The sequence below is a fragment of the Bactrocera dorsalis genome, chromosome 1 (genome assembly GCF_023373825.1).
Source record: "Bactrocera dorsalis isolate Fly_Bdor chromosome 1, ASM2337382v1, whole genome shotgun sequence".
Classification (NCBI taxonomy): Eukaryota; Metazoa; Arthropoda; class Insecta; order Diptera; family Tephritidae; genus Bactrocera; species Bactrocera dorsalis.
The window spans coordinates 51,653,193-51,670,382 of NC_064303.1; the positions used below are offsets into that span (position 1 = coordinate 51,653,193).

At 37.1% G+C, this 17,190-nt stretch overlaps 2 protein-coding genes across 5 annotated transcripts in view; both read right to left on the reverse strand.

Moving 5' to 3' along the window:
* The window catches only part of LOC125775357 (uncharacterized), a 322,796-nt gene that overhangs the window by 209,280 nt on the left and 96,326 nt on the right, over positions 1–17,190 (reverse strand). The window lies entirely within an intron of this gene.
* The window catches only part of LOC125775396 (uncharacterized), a 151,365-nt gene that overhangs the window by 119,814 nt on the left and 14,361 nt on the right, over positions 1–17,190 (reverse strand). The gene's annotated exons all lie outside the window — the stretch shown is intronic.

Consider the following 17,190-nt stretch of genomic DNA (forward strand, 5'->3'; position numbering starts at 1 on the left):
TTTTTATCAATAATGAACATAATTTGTTGTAGTTATCTTATAGATACTTATTTACTACCTAAGAGGAGTAAAATTATAATCATAATGTTTTATACAAACTGCGCCGAACTTCTGTCGGGGTACCCAGGTACCCGGGTGGCTGAGACGTGTTTTTATTTTCAAATGTAACATTTAGAAAAAAAGTGAGTGTGCTTATGACCGCACGACTGAAGTGAAACTTCTTTCGCTCTATCTATATGTATATATATGAATGTGTGTGTGCAATATATACATGTATGCACATATATATATATATTAATTTCCTACAAATATTTAAATTTATTTTATGTTTTCATTAGTAAATTAATATTTTTGCATAGATCTTTTATTTTTTTTCATTGTTTTATTCGTTATTTTCATTATTGGGTACATCAGTAATTACTGTGGTTGATTGTAAAACCGAGACAATTGGCTTATGATACGAGAAATACGATACATTTATTTTAAAATTAAAATTAGACAGAAATCTGGAAAAAACTGCATCGATTGTTGTTCCATGTCTTGTAGTTGGCTCATTACGGTCATTATTCATTTGTAATTCTAAGAGTTGTCCATCTTCGGATGCGAAATTGATATTGAAATCTCCTGCTAAGATTAGTGGCAACGTATGATAGTTTTATCCTAGTTCTTCAGAACCTACGCGACCATAAATCATAAGTCTTCTGTATATAAACTTTATGATATTATTAACTGTGTTATTGGGCGAAATGTAAACAACTACCATTATGATGTTTGTTCCATCGTCCAAAACACAGTGAGCAGCACATATATCACCAATTGATGACTAACCAATATCAACTTCACGAATATGTCGTAATAGAATGTCCATGTTCGAAGTTACTTTATTCGAGGTATCATTCGATTTCTGATAAATTGCCACTCCTGCTGATCTAACATTTTTACGCTTGAATTTCGCAATACAATCAAAATTCGGGATGTCAATATTTTCATCGTCATTTGACCAGGTTTCTGATAAAAACAGGATATTGCTTGAATCAATTGCGGGATCGCTCAAGTCCGGTACGTGTTTTCTGAGACTTTGGCAATTAAAAGTAACCATGGACAACTTTTTTCTGTCATTCATAAAATCGAGAATCGTTCTACCAATTGGGGGCCATCCATAAATTACGTCACACCTTGAAGGTGGGGGAGGGTATCATTCGGAAGTGACATTATGTGACAAGGGGCAGGGGGGGTCAAAAGCTTTGTGACATCACATTTCAAACGACAACGACGCTAAGTTTGCTCCATTATTCCTAAGACATTATTAAATCTCCAAGCATCATTCCCTCTGAAACAAGTTCCACATGATAGTTATTGCCCTAGTGTCGGGTCATACTTATTTAAAAGATCGTGTAGCATATGTGGCCTATATTTTTCTTCATACAATGTAGGCCATTTAAAGTTGACCCATTTGTTTCTAAAAAAAAAGAACAAAAGAAAACAATGTTTTTTGTTCATTTCAAAAATAATTTATTTTGGTCCAAGGGGATTTGTTTCAGCTAATATTTAAAAATTAGATCGCGTAAATGGGCACCTTTAGCTTTGACAGCTAAATTCACTCTTTTTTCGACATTTTCCATGACTTTGGCCAATGTTTCGGATGATATGGCGGCTGTTTCACGTCGAAACATCTTCAAATCTTTATGAATTATGCGTCGGAGAGTGGTGCGAGAGATGTCTAATTCCTGAGAGCGGCGATAACTCGATGTCGATGGAGTCTCCTCAATACTGGCTCGTACAGCTTCGATATTTTCATCAGAACGTCTTGTGCGTTGTCTGGATGCATGACTGGCATTACTGAGATTACCGGTGTTCACAAATTTTGCGTATAAAGACTTAATTGTGTTCTTAACTGGAGCACTTTTCACTTTATTTTTTTTGCGAAACGCACGTTGAGTTAACACAATTGAAAAGTTATTTTGAATATAAAGCTGAACAATTTCAGCGCGTTCTTTTGGAGTGTACTGTTCCATGGTATAAATTGTCTTCGAATGACGCTTCTAACGCGGTATGACATTAGCCGATTTGTCAGCGCTGTTAAAAGGTACAGCGTTGCCAGATGGGTCAACTTTAAATGGCCCACCCTGTATAAAGCTACCAATCAACACAAACAATCACATAAAAAACAAGAGCTGTTACCTATCGCGAAAATTCGTCCTCAAAGACTTGGGGATAGACGTGCCCGAAAGATTCTCTGTTTAATGAATGATGACGATGCTTCATGGATGGAAGAAGACGATGTTGATACGAAAGATGTTCCTGACATCCGAATTCAGAACGAAAATAAATGCCTGATTTACCAGTAATAAATGATATAAAGGAGTGGGTCAAAAGTCCATGGACACAAGATGATTAAGTTTTGTATTTTTAATTAGCATAATTAAGTATCTGTTATTTCTTGACTAGCCATTTGTTGTGTCTGTACTTTAACATTTAACTAAATATTGATTTTATTAAAGATTATTCAATAAATATAAGAATAAATAGAATAACCTGTTTTTTTATTTTTTGATAAATCCATAAAATTGGAAAATGTGTGACGTCACGACAGGGGGAGGGGGAGTTCAAACTGTGACAAGGACGGGGGGAGGGGCTGAAAAGTCCTTAAATTCGTGTGACGTAATTTATGGATGGCCCCTTGTTGACGATGTGTTCAACGATAATCGGTGAAATTCATCTTATAAAGATATGATCGATGTATCATTTTTTCGCCCATGTTAAATCTATTATCATTGTCTTTTGGTACTATGTAGAGTCCGTCAATACTGGTAACTCGTGATAGAGCAACATTTTCACTTTCGCTCAGTGATTGGACTTAAATAGAAACTTTTGCGTATGAGCTGATTCAAGGAAAAAGTGAGTTTTGCAGTTCCTGGTATGTATCAGAAAACTGCAAAACTCAATTTTTCCTTGAATCAGCTCATACGCAAAAGTTTCTATTCAATTCCAATAGAAAAAATGATACATCGATCATATCTTTATAAAATGAATTTCACCGATTATCGTTGAACACATCGTCAACAAGGGGCCATCCATAAATTACGTCACACGAATTTAAGGACTTTTCAGCCCCTCCCCCCGTCCTTGTCACAGTTTGAACTCCCCCTCCCCCTGTCGTGACGTCACACATTTTCCAATTTTATGGATTTATCAAAAAATAAAAAAAAACAGGTTATTCTATTTATTCTTATATTTATTGAATAATCTTTAATAAAATCAATATTTAGTTAAATGTTAAAGTACAGACACAACAAATGGCTAGTCAAGAAATAACAGATACTTAATTATGCTAATTAAAAATACAAAACTTAATCATCTTGTGTCCATGGACTTTTGACCCACTCCTTTATATCATTTATTACTGGTAAATCAGGCACTTTATTTTCGTTCTGAATTCGGATGTCAGGAACATCTTTCGTATCAACATCGTCTTCTTCCATCCATGAAGCATCGTCATCATTCATTAAACAGAGAATCTTTCGGGCACGTCTATCCCCAATTCTTTGAGGACGAATTTTCGCGATAGGTAACAGCTCTTGTTTTTTATGTGATTGTTTGGGTTGATTGGTAGCTTTATATGAAGAAAAATATAGGCCACATATGCTACACGATCTTTTAAATAAGTATGACCCGACACTAGGGCAATAACTATCATGTGGAACTTGTTTCAGAGGGAATGATGCTTGGAGATTTAATAATGTCTTAGGAATAATGGAGCAAACTTAGCGTCGTTGTCGTTTGAAATGTGATGTCACAAAGCTTTTGACCCCCCCTGCCCCTTGTCACATAATGTCACTTCCGAATGATACCCTCCCCCACCTTCAAGGTGTGACGTAATTTATGGATGGCCCCCAATTGGTAGAACGATTCTCGATTTTATGAATGACAGAAAAAAGTTGTCCATGGTTACTTTTAATTGCCAAAGTCTCAGAAAACACGTACCGGACTTGAGCGATCCCGCAATTGATTCAAGCAATATCCTGTTTTTATCAGAAACCTGGTCAAATGACGATGAAAATATTGACATCCCGAATTTTGATTGTATTGCGAAATTCAAGCGTAAAAATGTTAGATCAGCAGGAGTGGCAATTTATCAGAAATCGAATGATACCTCGAATAAAGTAACTTCGAACATGGACATTCTATTACGACATATTCGTGAAGTTGATATTGGTTAGTCATCAATTGGTGATATATGTGCTGCTCACTGTGTTTTGGACGATGGAACAAACATCATAATGGTAGTTGTTTACATTTAATTATTAACACAGTTAATAATATCATAAAGTTTATATACAGAAGACTTATGATTTATGGTCGCGTAGGTTCTGAAGAACTAGGATAAAACTATCATACGTTGCCACTAATCTTAGCAGGAGATTTCAATATCAATTTCGCATCCGAAGATGGACAACTCTTAGAATTACAAATGAATAATGACCGTAATGAGCCAACTACAAGACATGGAACAACAATCGATGCAGTTTTTTCCAGATTTCTGTCTAATTTTAATTTTAAAATAAATGTATCGTATTTCTCGTATCATAAGCCAATTGTCTCGGTTTTACAATCAACCACAGTAATTACTGATGTACCCAATAATGAAAATAACGAATAAAACAATGAAAAAAAATAAAAGATCTATGCAAAAATATTAATTTACTAATGAAAACATAAAATAAATTTAAATATTTGTAGGAAATTAATATATATATATATGTGCATACATGTATATATTGCACACACACATTCATATATATACATATAGATAGAGCGAAAGAAGTTTCACTTCAGTCGTGCGGTCATAAGCACACTCACTTTTTTTCTAAATGTTACATTTGAAAATAAAAACACGTCTCAGCCACCCGGGTACCTGGGTACCCCGACAGAAGTTCGGCGCAGTTTGTATAAAACATTATGATTATAATTTTACTCCTCTTAGGTAGTAAATAAGTATCTATAAGATAACTACAACAAATTATGTTCATTATTGATAAAAAATTGCTGTATATAATAATAATAATAATTTTATTTTGCGACATGAAGTTACAAAAAAATTAATGAATTTTTTGCTTTGTGCACAGTGAAATATAAGTAATAATTTAAACAAGGAAATTTGAATAACTAAATTTTAAGAATTAATTAAAAATTTAAGAGAAATGAAAAATTACTCATTGCAATGTAAACATTTAGAAATATTCACCGAAAGCTGACCGCATACGGGCTTATCGCACTCAAGTGTCTTTCGGCGTTTGCGAATAGGCTGCTGCGCAAAGAAACTTTCGACTGGGATTTTGGTAGAGTGGTTTCGCATTATTTGCTGATTCAGGACACGTTCTTCGATCATCGGATTTGATCATTCTTCTCACAATTGTCGAAGGAAAAGTCTTCGTCTGTTTGTTTTCTTGCAAAGCATGCTGTTATTCTCATAGTAGATGACATAAGCAGGCACACCTGCAATGTCGAGGATGTTGAAAAAGAAAGCCAACGGCCATCTACACGTTCGCTGTTGGGTGGAGTACCTCGTACACATTTGGTCCATGGTGTCAACGCCAGCTTTTGTTTGATTATAAAACAAACTCATTTCTTGTTTTTTGTAAGCTGCATCAGACATTTCATAATCATAGTGCATCGTACTAATAAGAATTACAGCTTTGTTTTTCTTTTTATTTTATTTTATTCATATTTTATGTTTATTTTACTCATATTTTTTGCATTAACTTTGCTATTACCTCAAAAACTGTGCTTTCGGTAACTCCTCCATCGTTTTATTTATCTAGGTATATAAATAAAATACAATTATCTTTACTTATCACTTCACAAACTTTTTTCAATAGTATTGCAATTAATAAATAAGTACGAATATCGATAAGTAATGCACACACGCTAACGAACTACCGACACTGACTGGAGTGACTCTAGTGAGTCAACGACGGAAACTTAGCTATACCGCTTATATTCGTTTCACGGAATTCTGGTACAAAGCAATTCAGAGAGCGATCTGTTTCCCCACCACTCGAATTCCACGCAACTGGCCTTCGCAAAAACGAGAAATTTACGTTAGAGCAGCGCGCGTTTTATTCTTGATTTAGGACTATGAAGGTGTCTGTACATAATTTATATGGTACATTCAAGTAGAAATACCTTTCTCAGATGTCAATAAATAGATCCTGATAGAATGCACTCAATTATTTTTACGTATAATGCACTTATACGCACGAATTTGCGTACGGGTACCCGGGGCGGCAGACAGTGTGATTTTTTTTGGGTGGCAACACAAGGGTTAAACAAATAACCGGGTACATTAATCAACAATTACAAACAAATAAATACTGCTTGTTTATTAAGCGCCAAATACACGACACGAACATTTGCGCGAACATTCCGCAATCTTGTTCGCAGCTTTGGCCATACACCATACGAACTTTTGGCCGAACATTAGTTCTCTTTCAGACAGCGATGAATACGGACAACAATTGTGCTGCAGCAATACTGCTCGCTGTGGCAATTAAGCGTAGAAATTATTTATTTATTAATTATTATTATTAATTATTTTTTTTTTATGACTGTATCCTTTGTGGCATCAGGATCTACTTCTTTTAATTTTTCGATTAAAGTCGCATAATCATTATTTTTTTTAATTCCGTTACAATAATCTTTGTTTTTTACTTGCCACAATGATGGCAAAGATTTATAAATTTCAATAAATTCACTTAGAAATTTTTTATTATCCATTTTACTTTTCCGCGCACGTCTGTTCCGTTCAGAAATTACTACGATTATGAGCTATTTCGCCATACACGCACGAACAGTTCGCGCAAATGTTCGCCAAAAATTAAAATGTTTTGATTTCTACATTTCGTGAAGTGAGCAAACGTGAGTAAAGCATTTCGGACCGAAGGCTCACATTGTACGCGAATGAGCGGTTCGTCAACATTAGCTGATTTTTACTCAACCCTGTGTTTCGCTCAGTGATTGGAATTGAATAGAACATTTCGTGAAGTGAGCAAACGTGAGCAAAGCATTTCGGACGTTCGCCTCGCCTGATCACACTTTTCGTTACGCGTTCGTCAGCTTACTCCCCAAGCCAAGCGCGCGTAAAGAAGTTTCACTTCAAAATGTGCGCGCGCACTGCTGACGCTTGCCTATATCCCCCACCAATTACCGTTCGCCTCGCCTGATCACACCTTTCGTTACGCGTTCGTCAGCTTACTCCCCAAGCCAATTACCGTTCGCTTCACCTGATCACACTTTTAGTTACGCGTTCGTCAGCTTACTCCTCAAGCCAAGCGCGCGTAAAGAAGTTTCACTTCAAAAAATTTAAACTGTGTGTAATGCACAATTCGCTAGATAATCGGTTAAACCTTGGGGATCCAAGATGATTTTAGCCTATCTTTTTTAGAAAAAATATTATTAAACAAAATACACTCCGGTGGGTACCCGGGTACATGGGGGTTAAGTAGGTACATATTGGAGGATGGAGTCATGTGTAGAAATTTCTCTGAGGAAATTTCTCTGATTGCCATCAACTTGAGAGTGGCCAGAAAAAATTCTTTTACGTATGACTCAAGCAGAGTAGCCAAAGAGCATCCGTTTGAAGAGCTAAAGAAGGCGTAACATCCCCTGCACAAGGCTGTGCGTTGGGTTTGTGATCCGCCACGTTAAAAACCCTAGTAACTAATCGACAAGCTCGTATGAGAGTCCTAATTTCTGATGACGACCATGGCAAACGGAATAAGGACTACGATAAGAGAGCATGCACCTGGAATGTCCGGTCCCTTAATTGGGAAGGCGCCGCTACCCAGGTGGTTGATGTCCATGTTAGAGTGAAGGCTGATATCTCCGCCGTTCAAGAAATGCGATGGAGAGAACAAGGACTGAGACGAGTAGGTCCTTGTGGCATTATAAAGAAGCGCAAGTTTGGTGTGGGATTCGTGTTGGAAGAGAGACACCGTCGGCGAGTACTGTCATTCACTCCGGTGGATAAACGTTTAAATCGACAAAAAGAGAGACCCCACAATCTGCGCCAACTACCGTGGTATACGAGTAAGTCTCCTAAACATCGCATATACTGTTCAACCGAACATATTGCGTGAAAGATTAAAGTCCACCATCAACAATCAGTGCAGCTTTAGACCTGGCAAATCATGTGTATATTCACCATGCGTCAAGTATTGGAAAAGACCCGTGAAAGGAGAATCGAACACACCACCTCTTCGTCGATTTCAAAGCTGCCTTTGACAGCACGAAAAGGGGCTGTATAAACTAACGTACGCTCCTTTATATGGCCACTGTAGTAAATGTCACAAGGACCCACTCGTCTCTGTCCTTGTCCCGTCCATCGTATCTCTTGGACGGGGGTGATGTCAGTCTTTATCTTTACCAGGACATCTACCAGCTGCGCAGCGGCACTTTCCCAATTAAGGGACCGGACATTCCAAGTGCATGCCCTCAATTCATAGTTCTTATTTCGTTTGCCATAGTCATCATCAAAAGGGGGGTCTCTCATCCGAGGCTGTGTTTGCTTTTTCATTGGGGGTGTTTTTTTACGTGGCGGGTCCCAAGCTCAGCGCACAACCCTAAGTAGGGGATATTTCGCCTTATCACTTTAGCTCGCCTTCAAACGGATGTTCTTAGGCTACCCTGAGGATACTTGGTCAAAGACCGGAAGTCGTAAGCTGCTTGAGTCATATGTAAAAGAATCGTTTCTGGCCACTCCCAAGTGAATCAGAGAACTTTCCTCACTTGCGTGAACTTCTACACATGACTCCATCCTCCAATCCTGAGATATAGCTGGTGTATTTTTATCACTTTTTTTAAGAACTAATAAATATAGATATCAAGAATACTTACAATTAAAAAAAAAAAAATTAAGGAAAATTTACTCCAGAATTAACTTTTAAGAAACACTTTATAAACACAATTTTTGTCATCACAAACTGAAGCTAATAAGGCACTTTAGTTTATAATAATAGCCTGCATAAATATTTTTAAAATAAGTTTAATAAAATGTAGTATAGTTTTGAAATTGTTGAAATCTCTTATAAGGGACTTCGCGTTTGAGAGGGTTAAAGCTATCATATTGAACATTTTGCCCTGTGAATTTTGCATACATTTTGCCCGGCACAAAGCACATTTTGGACTTGCCTTTTGATGAAAAAGCTGACTATACCATGAATGATCCACCACCATGTCCCATCTTGTCCGTACAAATTAATTTTCTTTTCATCAATAAAATTATTCGTCCCACAATTTACTTTTCCTATAAAATTCAATTTCCAATTTTTTTGACATTGTTTTAGGCATGGCTTAGGCACTCTGCTTTCATATTTAAGGCATACATATCTACATATGTATATAAATAAAAATGAATCGCCAAACTGCATGTACGCTCATAACTTTCATACGACTGAACCAAATTTGATAATTCTTTTTTTAAAATGTTCGTTGAGGTTCAAGGATGGTTTTTACAGAGAGAAAATTCGAATAATTGCCGGAAACAGCCCTTTTCTTTTTCTCATACAAACGAATGAATGTTTGTTCGTTAGTAACGCTATGAGAAAGACTGAACCAATATTGTTAAAATTTTCATAGGTTGTCCGTTGTGGATCAGGGAAGGGTTAGAAATAAAAGTATCTTAATGAAAAGTCGGAAAATTGGTTAATTCGAAAAGGTAATTTTTTTTCGTACATTTTTTATCAATTTTTGTTTGTTTTGTTTTTCAATATTTTGGTTTGTAAATTATTTGAATAGTTCAATTTCGGTCGCTTGCTTTTTTATTCCAGCTATTCAAAAGAAAAATTATTGAAAATTATTCAGTGAAAACTTTACGTGTGTTTCACACAAAGGGGTCAATTGCAGATTGAAATTTGTTACGAAGCCACCAAGAGATCGCCCTAATATCGGTCGGTGTTATTTTTGCCGTCAAAGTATGGCAGCCCAAGGCAAGGCAAGAAGTACTCCCAGGATGCGGTGACATACGTGCGGAATTATGGATCGCGGTCAATCAGTAAGCGATCGTCACGATGTCACAGCACGACTTTTCAAAGAACAGTTACGATGTTTGATTGACTTTAGCTAGATCTACTCTGTTGAGTGGCAAAATATAGGTTTTTTGGATGATGGTTACACCAGATCAAATTGATGAAATCATTTCTCTGGAAATTCCTGATGTAGATATATGAATATCGAAGTTGACAACACATGGATCGTACTATATTCGCCACTATTGTCTAATTCACATTCAAAACTCATATCAATGTTGAGTATTGCTGTTTGGTAAAATCGATCAAACGCGTTGGTAAGTACGTCCCCAAGGGAAACAAAATGGCGGTTAAAGCGCTTTGTAGGATATTTACTTTTGCAATTCATAAACGTTTTCCTATTGTTGTGCGTCTCGCAGTTAATGTGGAGATTGGCCAAAGAGTTTATTTCAGCCCAGAGAATACATTACAGCCAGCGGTAACACCGCCAGCAACAAAATTAACATTGACGAGTTTTTTTCTCAACTTTCGTCGGTGATCCGCTTACGAGAACATTGTTCTATTCGAAAATACCTTGCATTCAGGGAATGCATCGTCGAAGAAATAGTTACGCAGAAAGCATGACCAACCAGTAGATGGACATTCAGGTGTATTCTCAACTAATGCATTAGGACGAATTTACACAACCCACCCGAAAAACGATGATTGCTTCTACCATCGGTTGCTATTGATTAATGTACGCGGTTCAACTTCATTTGAGTCATTACGTACTGTGAATGGTACGGTGAGTGCAATTACAATTACTGGAACACGATAATCAGTGGACACAAACGTTAGACGATGTGATAGCTACTTCGAATGCAAATGAAGATCATACTTTTCGCGATAATCATTTCGACATATCAGCCTTCAAATCCTCGTCAATTATGAGATACGACATTGCCGAAGACATTTTACATCGTATTAGCTAAAAAATGGGAATGGGTCAATTCCGGTTGATGCTTCCGGTGGTTTGATATCAATTCCATCTGCCGTTTATCAATTCACGAAAGATGAACTCATCACCAATGTTCGGATATTGGCCAAATTATCATAACTATGATTCCTTAAATGAACGCGCCATATTAGCTGCCAAAAAATACTGAAGTTCTTGACTTAAACTGGAAGATTCAAAGTCAAATTCCGGGAGACTTGTGCTCATACAAATCAACCGATCGTCTCGACAATGAAGACGTCGCCGTAAATTATCCAGTGGAGTTTCTAAATTCTTTGGAAAGGCTTGGTATGCCACCGCATCATTTGCGTCTCAAAGTTTGATCTACCGTTATTATGTTTTGCAATCTGCAAGCGCCGAAACTGTGTAATGGAACCCGACTGATTGTGACGCAGCTATCGGATACAATGGGCAGAATACTTGATTCAACGAATTTCTTTGAGTTCCAACGATTTGCCATTTCAGTTCTAACATATTCAGTTTCCAGTGAAAATTGCATTTGAAATGACACTCAACAGGACACAAGGATAGTCGCATAGTGTGTGCCATAAGTTTGGAAATGCTATGTTTTTCACACGGGTGTTGTTTATCAAGCTGCTTTACATTGAAAAAAAAAATGAAATGATAAATTCAACTTTCTTTTCATTTCAAGACACATAATTTCACGCAGGACAACGGCTGTGGGGCCAGCTAGTTTTCTATAGAGAGAGAGCTGCAACGATCACAATTTTTTTAATCATACCCGATCATTGACGCAGATTTTTTGTGACGGAAAACTTTGCTTCAACAAAAATGAATGATCGTAAGCGAGCGTGATCGAAGCGAACAATCAGTTTCAACCACTGTTGCTTGTTTCGTAACGATTTTTCTCGATCGAACGCCTTGTGTGAGCAACAAAGAATGTTCGAGAATGCTGCTAACATTCCGATCGATCACAATCATACCGTTTGGTCATACCGGGTGGTTCGATGGAATCTTTGCTCATTTTAAATTTATTATTTTAATTGATATGTAAAATTTATGCCACAATTATTATATAGTAGTACAAAAATATGAATTCTTATTTTCCCATAAATACATTTGTAAAAAAGGGATCTTTCTCCTTTTCTTATAATCTTATTTTTCCCATAAATACATTTGTAAAAAAGGGATCTTTCTCCTTTTCTTATAATCTTATTTTTCCCAGAAATACATTTGTAAAAAAGGGATCTTTCTCCTTTTCTTATAATCTTATTTTTCCCATAAATACATTTGTAAAAAAGGGATCTTTCTCCTTTTCTTATAATCTTATTTTTCCCAGTAATACATTTGTAAAAAAGGATCTTTATCCTTTGTTATTATTGTATTTTTCCCAGAACTACATTTGTAAACAAAAGGATCGTAATCCTTTTTATATATTCAACATAAAAGATTTAAAGAGCTCAAGCTACCTACGCAAATGATTATATATATTATGATAGCAAATACATACAGCACTTACTAATAAGTTAATAATGAAAAGAAATACCCATTTTTAACAAAAATAGCACTGCAAATTCATTCGATTCCTGCCAGCAGCGCAGCCGCTGAGCGTTCTTTTTCTTTAGCTGGAAATATTATAACTGAAAAAAGAAATAGGCTCGGACCATGTTCAGTTGATAATTTGTTGTTTTTACATTCATTTTTTAAAAGTTTTAGCTATTAAGAAACCAAGTTTGTTACCTATTTTTATTTTTTTGTTTTTGTTGATCTCAATGAAGAAGTGATAAAAATTTGAAATTTGTGTTCCCTAATATTTTAAGCATTACCTTAGTTTATTAATTTTAGGCATTAATTGAATTTTAGTTTTAAGCGTTAAAAATGAAGAAATATATGCAGTAATGTTTTGGTTAATTTTATGCATCGCAACTTGTTTTCGTTAAAACACACAAATATGTACATACAAACTATGTATATACATATTCGCAGGGCAATTCTCGATCTGATTGGTTCAATCACAATCACTTCAAACGCACACTTGATCGATGTCTGAGTTTTCGTGCATCGTTGGACTTGATCGTGTTTTTCTGTACAATCATTTCCAATCATCATACCGGAACCGAACAATCAGTTTCAATCAGTAAGCAGAGCAATCCAATCAACTGGTCGAACTCCTTCGTTTTGAGCACGAAACTCGATCGAACAATTTTGTTGCAACCGCTGTGCTGAGTTGTGACCGTTTTGAGCGAGGCTGATTAAACCGGATCGATCATACCCAATGCAGGTCTCTGTCTATATATATATATGACTAAATTGGTTGACCCATTCTTTTAATCTGATAATTCAGTTCCACGTGATATTTTCCTAGAACTTCAAAAAATGCAATTTATTTTTGATGTCTTAAACCATTAATTAAGTACTATACCTACTTTAAGATTTTTATCTTCGCTTTTTCTAATGATAAGTTTACTTGGTTTCAATCTATATACAAACTAGCAGACCCGGCGAACTTCGCCCCGCCCAATTTTTATTTTTTTTTGGAAGTCATAGACTCGTATAACTTTACTACAAATAATATAAACTTCAAACAACGCATTTTCATTTAATGTTTTTAATGTTTGTAGCGCCATCTACTGTAACATACCGCACTCAATACCGCTCTTAGCGCCACCAACTGGTGGATAGCTCTTTCCTAATAATAAACAAATAATTTGCAATAAATAAATAATGCGACTATAAGGAGAGTTATAAACTATCCTATCTTTCAAGTTGGACCAAACTGCACACAGTGTTAAAAATTTCATTAAAATCTGTTCAGTAGTTTAAGAGTCCATCGCAAACAAACAATGTGACACGTGATTTTTATATATTAAGATAGTTAATTTTGTATACATTTAATAATTTTAGACATATTTATACTACATTACAAGTAGAAATAATGGTACTATGAATAATGCGTGAACGTTTTAAATACTAAACCATAAAGTAATTACAAAAAAATATGTTTGCCGTGCCGTTAGCCGAACACAAGTTATAGATTAATATATTGTTACGAATTTACTCTTGCTAGTTTACTTTGTTAGGTTCGTATCTCTGGATTGACAAATAAAATCAACACTGTTTAATTTAATTCAACAACTCTTTATTTCACAACTCGTCTACACTATAGCAGTTTACTCTTAGCACTGATTGATTACGTTGGCGCTGCCACGGCTTATATAGCCACGCACTTCTCGCTGATGCCGACGTGTCCTTCTAGAATATCGCGTCTGGAAATTACCAGCACATACGGCTATACGGCGCCAGACGCAAGCAGACAGTCGCGGCGCCAGACTCAGCAATTGTTTAACTAGACAAGCAGACAGTGCGGCGCCAGATGTCTATTGTTTCGACAAGCAGACAGCCGTGGCGCCAGATGTCTACAACAAGACAAATGCTATTCCATATACCTACAGCTATTGTTCATAATCAGGGATGCATATAGCAATACAAATAAAACTTAATACTACTTTTTGTAACACTGCCCTCCACTAAAGCCTAATCGTCCCGATTAGGCACAAATCCTCTCGAACCAAATGGGGCGAGCCTCTCCAAATGTACTACTTTCATTTTACATCGTGCTTTTCCATTTCTTTGTATGCGGTATACCACGTCATTAAGTCGTTTCATCACCATATAGGGTCCTTCCCAGGCTGTCTGCAGTTTCGGGGACAAGCCTTTCTTTCGAAGTGGATTGTACAACAGGACCAGATCACCTTCTTCAAAACCTTTTGAATTTGCCGCTTGATCGAACCGGTCCTTCATCTTATTGCTCATCAGATGCGTATGCTGTCTTACCATTAGATGCAATTCATTCATTTCTTCCTTTAAGGCAGAACAATAATCTCCATCATTTCTTACAGCTGTAGGATTCGTTCCAAACTTAAGATCAGCAGGGAGTCGCAGATCAGATCCAAAAATAATCTTTGCTGGCGTGTAACCAGTTGTCTCGTGCTTTGCTGAACGATACGCCAGCAGGAACATCTGGATGCACTTGTCCCAATTCCGTTGATCTTTATTAACGATTTTCCGCAGATGTTCTTCGAGCGTTCGGTTGAATCTCTCTACCATCCCATCTGATTGTGGGTGTAACGCTGTTGTCCGTGTCTTGTGGATGCCCAATAATGTACAGACTTCTTGGAAAATGGAAGATTCGAAATTTCTGCCTTGATCTGAGTGTAATTCGACGGGCACTCCGAACCTTGTTATCCAAATTTTCTACAAACGCTTCGGCTATTGTCTTCGCTTCTTGGTTTGGTAAGGCATATACTTCTGGCCATTTACTGAAATAGTCCATGACAACCAGTAGATATTTGTTTCCGGCCGTACTGGTTGGGAACGGACCTGCAACAACCTGCATACTGTTGTAGCCTACCGCGACTTTTGGCTTTAGGACCTTTAGCTGCCATGCACTCTACGCAATTACTTATCCATTCTGCTATGGAAAATCGACAGCCGATCCAGTAGAACCGTTGTTTAATCTTCTCTATAGTTTTTGTAATTCCAAGGTGCCCTCCACTAGGTCCATTGTGATATTCTTTCAATACTTTCGGGATCATGGACTTCGGTACTATGATCAGCAGACGAGAATGTTTGCCATCTTCGCTTTCCCAGGTACGATGAAGGTATCCATTAACGAGGTTTATGCTGTTCCATTGGGCCCAATATGCTTTTGCAGTTGGACTCTCGCTACTTATTTGTTCCTTTGGTGGTCGTACCCCATTTTCTTTGGCCATTACCAGCTTTGCAAGATCAGGGTCCTCCAGCTGATTGATTCTGATGCGGTGAGGAGTCCAATCATCTTCAGGTTCTATATTCAGTAATCGTACGTCGATTATAAAGGGTGATTTTTTAAGAGCTTGATAACTTTTTTTAAAAAAAAAACGCATAAAATTTGCAAAATCTCATCGGTTCTTTATTTGAAACGTTAGATTGGTTCATGACATTTACTTTTTGGAGATAATTTCATTTAAATGTTGACCGCGGCTGCGTCTTAGGTGGTCCATTCGGAAAGTCCAATTTTGGGCAACTTTTTCGAGCATTTCGGCCGGAATAGCCCGAATTTCTTCGGAAATGTTGTCTTCCAAAGCTGGAATAGTTGCTGGCTTATTTCTGTAGACTTTAGACTTGACGTAGCCCCACAAAAAATAGTCTAAAGGCGTTAAATCGCATGATGGCCAACTTACGGGTCCATTTCTTGAGATGAATTGTTGTCCGAAGTTTTCCCTCAAAATGGCCATAGAATCGCGAGCTGTGTGGCATGTAGCGCCATCTTGTTGAAACCACATGTCAACCAAGTTCAGTTCTTCCATTTTTGGCAACAAAAAGTTTGTTAGCATCGAACGATAGCGATCGCCATTCACCGTAACGTTGCGTCCAACAGCATCTTTGAAAAAATACGGTCCAATGATTCCACCAGCGTACAAACCACACCAAACAGTGCATTTTTCGGGATGCATGGGCAGTTCTTGAACGGCTTCTGGTTGCTCTTCACCCCAAATGCGGCAATTTTGCTTATTTACGTAGCCATTCAACCAGAAATGAGCCTCATCGCTGAACAAAATTTGTCGATAAAAAAGCGGATTTTCTGCCAACTTTTCTAGGGCCCATTCACTGAAAATTCGACGTTGTGGCAGATCGTTCGGCTTCAGTTCTTGCACGAGCTGTATTTTATACGGTTTTACACCAAGATCTTTGCGTAAAATCTTCCATGTGGTCGAATAACACAAACCCAATTGCTGCGAACGGCGACGAATCGACATTTCACGGTCTTCAGCCACACTCTCAGAAACAGACGCAATATTCTCTTCTGTACGCACTGTACGCATTCGTGTGGTTGGTTTAATGTCCAATAAAGTAAACTGAGTGCGAAACTTGGTCACAATCGCATTAATTGTTTGCTCACTTGGTCGATTATGTAGACCATAAATCGGACGTAAAGCGCGAAACACATTTCGAACCGAACACTGATTTTGGTAATAAAATTCAATGATTTGCAAGCGTTGCTCGTTAGTAAGTCTATTCATGATGAAATGTCAAAGCATACTGAGCATCTTTCTCTTTGACACCATGTCTGAAATCCCACGTGATCTGTCAAATACTAATGCATGAAAATCCTAACCTCAAAAAAATCACCCGTTACCTTCTTTTCCTTCTGTTTTGGAGCAATGTTTA